Source organism: Balaenoptera acutorostrata, chromosome 19 (genome assembly GCF_949987535.1).
Source record: "Balaenoptera acutorostrata chromosome 19, mBalAcu1.1, whole genome shotgun sequence".
NCBI classification, from domain to species: domain Eukaryota; kingdom Metazoa; phylum Chordata; class Mammalia; order Artiodactyla; family Balaenopteridae; genus Balaenoptera; species Balaenoptera acutorostrata.
The window spans coordinates 13,491,512-13,500,240 of record NC_080082.1 but is presented as its reverse complement, the minus strand read 5'-3'; the positions used below and the strand labels follow the sequence as shown (position 1 = coordinate 13,500,240).

General features: G+C 41.0%; 1 protein-coding gene across 1 annotated transcript in view; it reads left to right on the top strand.

Moving 5' to 3' along the window:
* The window catches only part of LOC130705705 (pyruvate dehydrogenase phosphatase regulatory subunit, mitochondrial-like), a 53,400-nt gene that overhangs the window by 22,501 nt on the left and 22,170 nt on the right, over positions 1–8,729 (top strand). The gene's annotated exons all lie outside the window — the stretch shown is intronic.

The window sequence follows — 8,729 nt, the reverse complement described above, 5'->3', positions numbered from 1 at the left end:
AAGGACAGCCCTGAAAGCCAGGTACTTCTTCCTTCTGGAGTTTGTGTGACCCCTGACCCCTGGACCAGCACCCTCTCAGAACCAGGTGTCAGTTCCCTGGAAGCTCTGCTGAGAGGCAAGTGGGCTTGGCTTTTGAGGGGGAAACACCGATGGAATGTGAATACCTTTGTGGATGTTGGGGAGTGGAGACAGGGCCAGGCACAAGGACCCCTAAGCCAGTCTGGGGTTGGGGAATCCCTCTGTAATACCCAGGGCCTGGAGTTTCTTCTCCCTCAAACGGATGACCAGACAACCTCAAATTCACCCTGTCTGGGTCCCAGCAATGCTTAATAAAACAGGGATATTTTTCTATAGCGTTTACAAAGCAGCTTCGAATATGTGAATTCACTTAATTGTTGCAACAACCCGGGGCAACAGAAGATGAGGAGCCCATTTTTTAGATGCGGAAGCTGGGCTCAGTGTGCCTGAGGGACTTGCCCCAGGTCACCCGGCGGGCACATGGTGCATCCCAGCTAATCCGGGGGCTCTGTCTTCACATTCATTCCCAGACCCTGGTGCAGATCTGCTTTAGTTCACATCACGGCCTTTTGAATTCAATTCCCACAGCCCTGCTCTGCACCAGGTAACAAAAGACCCAGTTCCTGCTCCTGGGCTTTGAAGATAAATGTGGCTAGTTTTCCTGTAGTACAATGCTGGGCACGTGACACAGGTGGGAGGAAAATATATTTTGGGGCCTGGGGTGGAACAACTTTTGAGCGGCCCTGGCTCACCGTAAGAGGAGGCCAGGGCGAGCCCGGCTTTCAGGAGCCGGAAGAGGAGAAGCTGAGCAGAGAAAATGCCAGACCAGACATCTGAAGGCCTAGCTTCTATCTGAGGTGCTCTCTGTGACCCTGGGATTGTCACTTCCACCCTGGGTCTCAGTGTCCAATGGTGTAAAGCAGGGGTGACAATCTCGCTGGACTCCCTAACTAGGGCATTGCACTTTGGTGTATGTAATATTTCCTCCTGGGTCCAAACTTTTTACAGGAACCTGCTGAGTGGTTGTAGTGGGATCTGAGAATGGGCATCCAATTTCTTGCAAGACAAATTTCCCCAATAAGCAACTTGTATTCTGATTTCTATCACCATAGGTTAATTTTATTTGTTCTGAATTTCATATAAACAGACTCATAGAATATACTAGCTCTGAGGCCTGGTCTCCTTTGCTCCATGAAATGTCTGTGAGATTCATCCATGTTGTTGTTTAGTATTAGTAGGTTGTTTTTGCTTTTGTCATTGTTGTTGCTCTAATTGATGGTAGTGTTTCATTGTATTTTCATTCTCCTACAGATGGTTATTTGGGTTGTTTTAAACTTTTGTTTATTATGAATAAAGTTGCTATAAACATGATTGTACAATTTAAAATTTTCATTTAATAAACACGTATAAAAGAAAGAAAAGACAAAATTACCCAAATCCTGAAGGAAAGAGGGGACATCATCACAACTGATCCTACAGAAATCAGAAGGGTTGTAAGGAAATATTAAGAGCAACTTTATGTCAACAAAATAGACAACATAAGAACAATGGACAAATTCCTAGAAAGGCAAATTACCAAAAGTGACTCAAGAAGAAATAGAAAATCTAAAAAAAAAAGAAGAAATAGAAAATCTAAGTAGATCTATCACAACAAAAGAAACTGAATGAAAAAGTCTTCCCACAAAGAAAAGCTTAAGTGCAAATGGCTTCACTGGTGAATTCTCTCAGTATTTAAGGGAGAAGTAATACCAATCATACATAACCATTTTCAGAAAGCAGAAGAGGAGGAGGATTTTCCAACTCATCTTACAAGATCAGTATTATCCTGCTACCAAAGCCAGACAAATATATCTCAAGAAAAGAAAACTATAGATCAATATCACCCATGAATACAGACACAAAAATCCTCAGTGAGGGACTTCCCTGGTGGTTCAGTGGTTAAGAATCCGCCTTCCAATGCAAGGGACGCGGGTTCGATCCCTGGTCGGGGAACTAAGATCCCACGTGCCTCAGGACAACTAAGCCTGCGTGCCGCAACTACTGAGCCTGCATGCCACAACTAGAGAGAAGCCTGCGAGCCACTACAAAAGATCAAGTGTGCGGCAACTAAGACCCGATGCAGCCAAAAATAAATAAATATTTAAACAAATACGCAAAAAATAAATTTAAAAAAATCTTCAATGAAATATTATAAAAACGAATCTAGCACCATAAAAAATGATTAACACCATGACCAGGTAGGATTTATTCTGGGAATGGAAGGTTGGTTTAACATGTAAAAGTCAATGTAATGCACTGTATTAATAGAACAAAGGACAAAACCCATATGATCCTCTCAAAGACACAGAAAGAGCATTTGATAAAATCCCAAACCTATTCCATATGATGATTCTCAACAAACTAGGAATAGAAAGAAAATTCCTCGTCCTGTTAAAGGGTCCCTGTTATGGGCTGATACAATCTGCATCCCCCCAAATTCGTATGTTGAAATACTAATCCCAGTACCTCAGAATGTAACTACATTTGGACATAGTCTTTTTTTTTTTTTTTTTGGCTGCGTTGGGTCTTCGCTGCTGAGCACGGGCTTTCTCTAGTTGGGGCGAGTGGGGGCTTCTCTTGTTGCAGAGCATGGGCTCTAGGTGCGTGGGCTTCAGTAGTTGTGGCACGCAGGCTTCAGTAGTTGTGACATGCGGGCTTAGTTGCTCCACAGCATGTGGGATCTTCCTGGACCAAGGATTGAATCCGTGACCCCTGCGTTGGCAGGCAGATTCTTAACCACTGCTCCAGCAGGGAAGTCCTGGACATAGACTCGTGCTCTTATAAGAAGAGGAGGTTAGGATACACAGAGGGAAGACCATGTAAAGACACAGAAGATGGCCATCTGTAAGCCTAGGAGAGACCCTCAAAATAAACCAACCCTCTTGACACCTTGATCTTGGCTTTCTAGCCTCCAGAATGTGAGTAAATAAATTTCTGTCGTTTAAGCCACTCAGTCTGTGGTACCTTGTTATGGCAACCTAGCAAACTCATACAGCCCCTATGGAAACCCTACAGCTAACATTGTACTTAGTGGTGAAAGACTAAATGCTTTCCCCACTAAGATCAGAAACAAGGCAAGGATGTCTACTCTCACCACTTCCATTCAACACTGTAATGCTGAATGTGCAGTTAGTGCAATAAGGCAAGAAAAACAAATTAAAGTCATCTAGATTGGAAAGGAAGAAGTAAAACAGTCTTTATTTGCAAATGATATGATCCTGTATGTAGAAAATCCTAAGCAATGTTTAAAAAAATAAAACCTACTAGAACAAAGGTCTCAGGATACAAAATAAATATATAAAAATCAAGAGTATTTGTATAAACTAGCAATAAACAATCCAAAAATGAAACTGAGAAATATTTCCTTTCACAATGGCATAAAAAAGCACAAGACCTAAATGCATAACACTATAAAACATCGCTGAGAGAAATGGAAAAAGATCTAAATAGATGGAGAGACAGTTCATATTTATGGATTAGAAGACTCAATATTGTTAAGATGCCAGTTATTCCCAGATTCATCTACTGATTCAATGCAATTCCTGTCAAAATCCCACAACTTTTTTTTTTTTTTAGTATTTTTAATTTATTTTTGGCTGTGTTGGGTCTTCGTTCCTGCACACAGGCTTTCTCTAATTGCGGTGAGCGAGGGCTACTCTTTGTTGCGGTGCGTGGGCTTCTCATTGCGGTGGCTTCTCTTGTTGTGGAGCACGGGCTCTAGGCACGCGGGCTTCAGTAGTTGTGGCTCGCTGGCTCAGTTGCTCCGCGGCATGTGGGATTTTCCCGGACCAGGGCTCGAACCCATCCTGCATTAGCAGGCGGATTCTTAACCACTGCACCACCAGGGAAGCCCGCCTTTTTTTTTTTTTTTTTAAAGAAAGTGAGAACTGGATCCTAAAATGTATCTGGAAAGGCAAAGGAATTGGAATAACCAAAACAAATCTGAAAAAGGAAAAGATGGGAGGACTTATACTACCTGATTTCAAAACTTGCTATGAAACTATAATAAACACAACTATGTGGTATGGAGAAAAGATAGATATATAGATCAGGGGAAGAGAATAGACACTCCAGAAATAGTTAAATTTATGGTTAATTGGTTTTTTAAAATTTTTTTGGAGTATAGTTGATTTATAATGTTGTGTTAGTTTCAGGTGTACAGCAAAGTGATTTGGTTACACATATACATATATTCATTCTTTTTCATATTCTTTTCTCATATAGGTTATCACAGAATATTGAATAGAGTTCCCTGTGCTATACTGTAGGTCCTTGTTGGTTATCTGTCTTATATATAGTAGTGTGTGTATGTTAAGCCCAAGCTCCTGATTTATGCACCCCCTCAACATTTCATCTTTGGTAACCATAAGTTTGTTTCGGTATCTGTAAGTCTGTTTCTGTTTTGTAAATAAGTTCATTTGTATCATTTTTTAAAAATTAGATCCCATATATGAGTGATATCACTTCACTTAGTATGGTATCTCTAGGTCCATCCATGTTGCTGCAAATGGCATTATTTTGTTATCTTTTGTTCTTTTATATATATATATATATATACACACACACAGTGGAATATATGTACCATGAAATATATGCCAATGGATGCCAATGGAATATATATACATCTTCTTTATCCATTCATCCGATGATGGACACTTAGGTTGCTTCCATGTCCTGGCTACTGTAAATAGTGCTGCAGTGAACATTGTGGTACATGACTCTTTTTGAATTATGGTTTTCTCTAGATATGTGCCCAGGAGTAGGATTGCTGGATCATATGGTAGTTCTATTTTTAGTTTTTTAAGAAACCTCCACACTGTTCTCCATAGTGGCTGTATCAATTTACATTCCCACCAACAGCGTAGGAGGGTTCCCTTTTCTCCACACCTTCTCCAGCATTTATTGTTTGTAGATTTTTTGATAATGGCCGTTCTGACCGGTGTGAGGTGATACCTCATTGTAGTTTTGATTTGCATTTCTCTGATAATTAGCGATGCTGAGCATCTCTTCATGTGCTTTTTGGCCATCTGTATGTCTTCTTTGGAAAAATGTCTATTTGGATCTTCTGCCCATTTTTTGATTGGGTTGTTTGTTTTTTTGACATAGAGCTACCTGTTTGTATATTTTGTATATATGCATTTGTATATATTTGGAGATTAATTCCTTGTTGGTCGCTTCATTTGCAAATATATATTTTCTCCTATGGTCAATTGATTTTTGACAAAGATGCCAAGACAGTTCAGTGGGGGAAAGGATGATCTTTTTAACAAGTGGTGCTGGGACAATTGGATATGCTAAATCATGAGGTTACACAGCTACTTCACATCATACACAAAATGAATTTCAAATGGATCATAGACCTGAGTATAAGAGCTAGAACTATAAAACATCTAGAGAAAAAATTGGAGAAAATCTTTGTGACTTTGGGTTAGGCAAAGAATTCTTAGTTATGATACCCAAAGCACAATTCATAAAATGAAAAATTGATGGAATGGATTTCATAAAAATTTAAAACTTTTGGCTTTGAGAAGTCACCATTATGAAAATGAAAAGACAAGCCACATAGAATATGTACAAATCATATGTCTGATAAAGGATTTATATGCAGTACACAAAGAACTCTCACAGTTAAACAGTGAGAAGACAAACAACCAATTAAAAATTGGGCAAAGACTTTAATAGACATTTCACAAAAAAGATATATGAATGGAGACTAAGCACATGAAAAGGTGCTAAACATCATTAGTCACTAAGGAAAGGAAAATTAAAACCACAGTGAGGGGGCTTCCCTGGTGGCGCAATGGTTGAGAATCTGCCTGCTAATGCAGGGGACACGGGTTCGAGCCCTGGTCTGGGAAGATCCCACATGCCGTGGAGCAACTAGGCCCGTGAGCCACAATTACTGAACCTGCACGTCTGGAGCCTATGCTCCACAACAAGAGAGGCCGCGATAATGAGAGGCTCGCACACCGCGATGAAGAGTGGCCCCCACTTGCCACAACTAGAGAAAGCCCTCGCACAGAAATGAAGACCCAACACAGCCATAAATAAATAAATAAATAAATAAATAAATAAAAATTAAAGGAAAAAAAAAAACCCACAGTGAGGTACCACCACATATCCAGTAGATTGACTATAGTCCAAAAGACTGATGATACCACGTTTTAATGACATGTGGTCAAATTGGAACCTGCATATAATGCTAGTGGCAGTGTAAATTTTACAGCCACTTTGGAAAACAGTTTGGCAGTTTCTTAAAAAGTTAAATATATACTTATCACAAAACCCAGAAATTCCACTTCTAGTTATCTGCCCAAGAGAAATAGACACACATGTCCACACAAAGACTTATACACAAATGATTATAGCATCATTCGTAATAGCTGAAAGCTGGAAAAACCCAGATTTCCATCAAAAAGGTGAGCTGATAAACTGTGGTATATCTATATAATAGAATATCATTCATCAATAAAAGGGAACAAACTTTCCCCCCAGCTTTATTGAGATATAATTATCATATAAAGGAACAAATTTCGACACATGCCACAACATGGAGGAACTTCAAATGCCTTTAGCTAAGTGAATGAAGTCAGACACAAAAGATGATATATTGTATGAGTCCATTTATAGGAAATTTCTAGAAAGGGACATCTCTAGAGGAGAAAGATCAGTGGTTGTCTGGGGATGAAGATGGGAGTAGAGACTGACTATAAATATTTATGAGAGAACTTTTGGGGATGATAAAAATTTTCTAAACCTGTATTGTGGTGAAGGTTGTACAGATGTATAAATTGACAAAAAGTCATTCAAATGTACATATACAGTGGGTGAATTTCACAGCAGATAAATTATATCCCAATAAAGCTGTTTAAAAAGCAAACAAACAGTAGGAAACACTTACCAAATCATTTTATGAGTCCAGCATTACACTGATATGAAAACCAGACAAAGATATTACAAGAAAAGTATGTAGGGTGAAGTGGACTAATGTCCACAATTTACTTTGAAATGTACCAAAACCAGGTTAAATTAGTGAATTGATATCGGGATGAATAGATGAATAAAGATCTGATAAAGGATGTTTAGAAAAATGGTAGAATCTAGCCTTAAGTATTTTGATATTCATTGTAAAATGCTTTTAACTTGACAGTACATTTGAAATCTTTAAAAATAAAATGCAAAAAAGGAAATGAATTTGTATGGCTCAGCTGAGAATAATTTTTATAAAGACAAAAAATGTAAATAATATGGATTTAATCCAAAAGCAAAATAAAAACAAAGCTTACAAAATTGATGGCAAGTGGAAGGAACGAGTGTGTGTATACAGTGTGGGAGCTAAATCATCTTCCAAGTCAGCAGAGAATATCTGAAAACTGGAAAACCAATAAAATAGCAGGATAAGCATGAATTAAGAAAAAAAGAGTTAATCACCAGAAGAAAGACCTGTAAGAGTCAGACGATTACCCCTGGGGATTGAGAATCCCTTGTGGTATTACTTGACTTGAAATTTGTGTTGGTATTACTTTGATGAAAGTCAAAATTAAACTTAAAAATCAGTCATAAAAAGCTGATACTTAAGTCATAAGGAAAGTAATAAGCAGGTCCTACGTGAGTCAGCAGCCCAAGACCTTCGCCTGGTTGGGTTGCATGGTTGAGCTGGAGATCGAAGTTACCCAAGGCTGGTTCCCTGAGGTCAGGGCTGCTCCTCCGTGGAGGGTTCCTGGCTGCTGAGGGTGGTGGACTGGCCCCGAGCCCTCTCGAGTCTCCAGAACCTGCCCCTGCCTCAGGTGGTGCAGTGGGGCTTAGAGGTTGCAGGAGCCTGGAGGTGGCATCCCCATCTGCCTCTCTTGTTCTCTGTTCTTCTTAGCTCCTGACTGGCTGGGCATCTGCAGGTGGAGATCCTGGAGGGCTGCCTGGAGGAGGAAAGCATGGCCTGGCTAGGCAAAGAGAATTTTACATGTGGGATGGGGTGTGTCACCAGGTCATATGGAGAGAGTCTGTGCCTAACCTTTAATGAGAAGGGTATGTGGACCAGATGTTTAGAAAGCGTTTGGAGGAGGAAAGGTGGAGCCCAGAACAAGCAAGCGTGTTGTAGGCCCAGAGCTCTGGCACTGAGCGCGAGTGGAGAGGAGAGTGGGATCCTGCTTTTTCAGGCCCAAGTCCTCCGTGCTTGTTGCCACTGGTGTGTCTTTCTCCCGTGATTCTGCTGATCTTCGGTTTAAAAAGCTGCCAGGATAAGGGGAACGAGTCACAAGTGGGGGCCCTCTGCTTGGGTGAGACTCTGGCCAGGCTCTCCTGGATCCACACTCTCCTCTGTGGCCAAGGGTCCTGGCTGCCTTTGCTCCTCAAGGAACAAGGCTGGCAGGAGCTTGTGACAATGGGCTGAGAGACAGGACACAAGTTTCCTGGGAGGCTGCTGTGATGTTCCAACCTAGAGCCTGTAGGAACAGAGGCTGGGTGTCCAAACTGGTCACCCAGGGGAGGAGGTCTAGCCAGCAGAGGGGGGCCAGCTGGTCCGAGTGGGAATGAAGCACAAACATCCAGCGCTACTCAGGGCTCTGAAGAAGCTGGAAAGCATGGAGGCCAAGTCAGCCAAGATCACCGGAGGCCGGGGTAAAACTGCTCACAGGTCATCCACACACATGCATCCCTGGGCCTGGAAAGAGCTCACT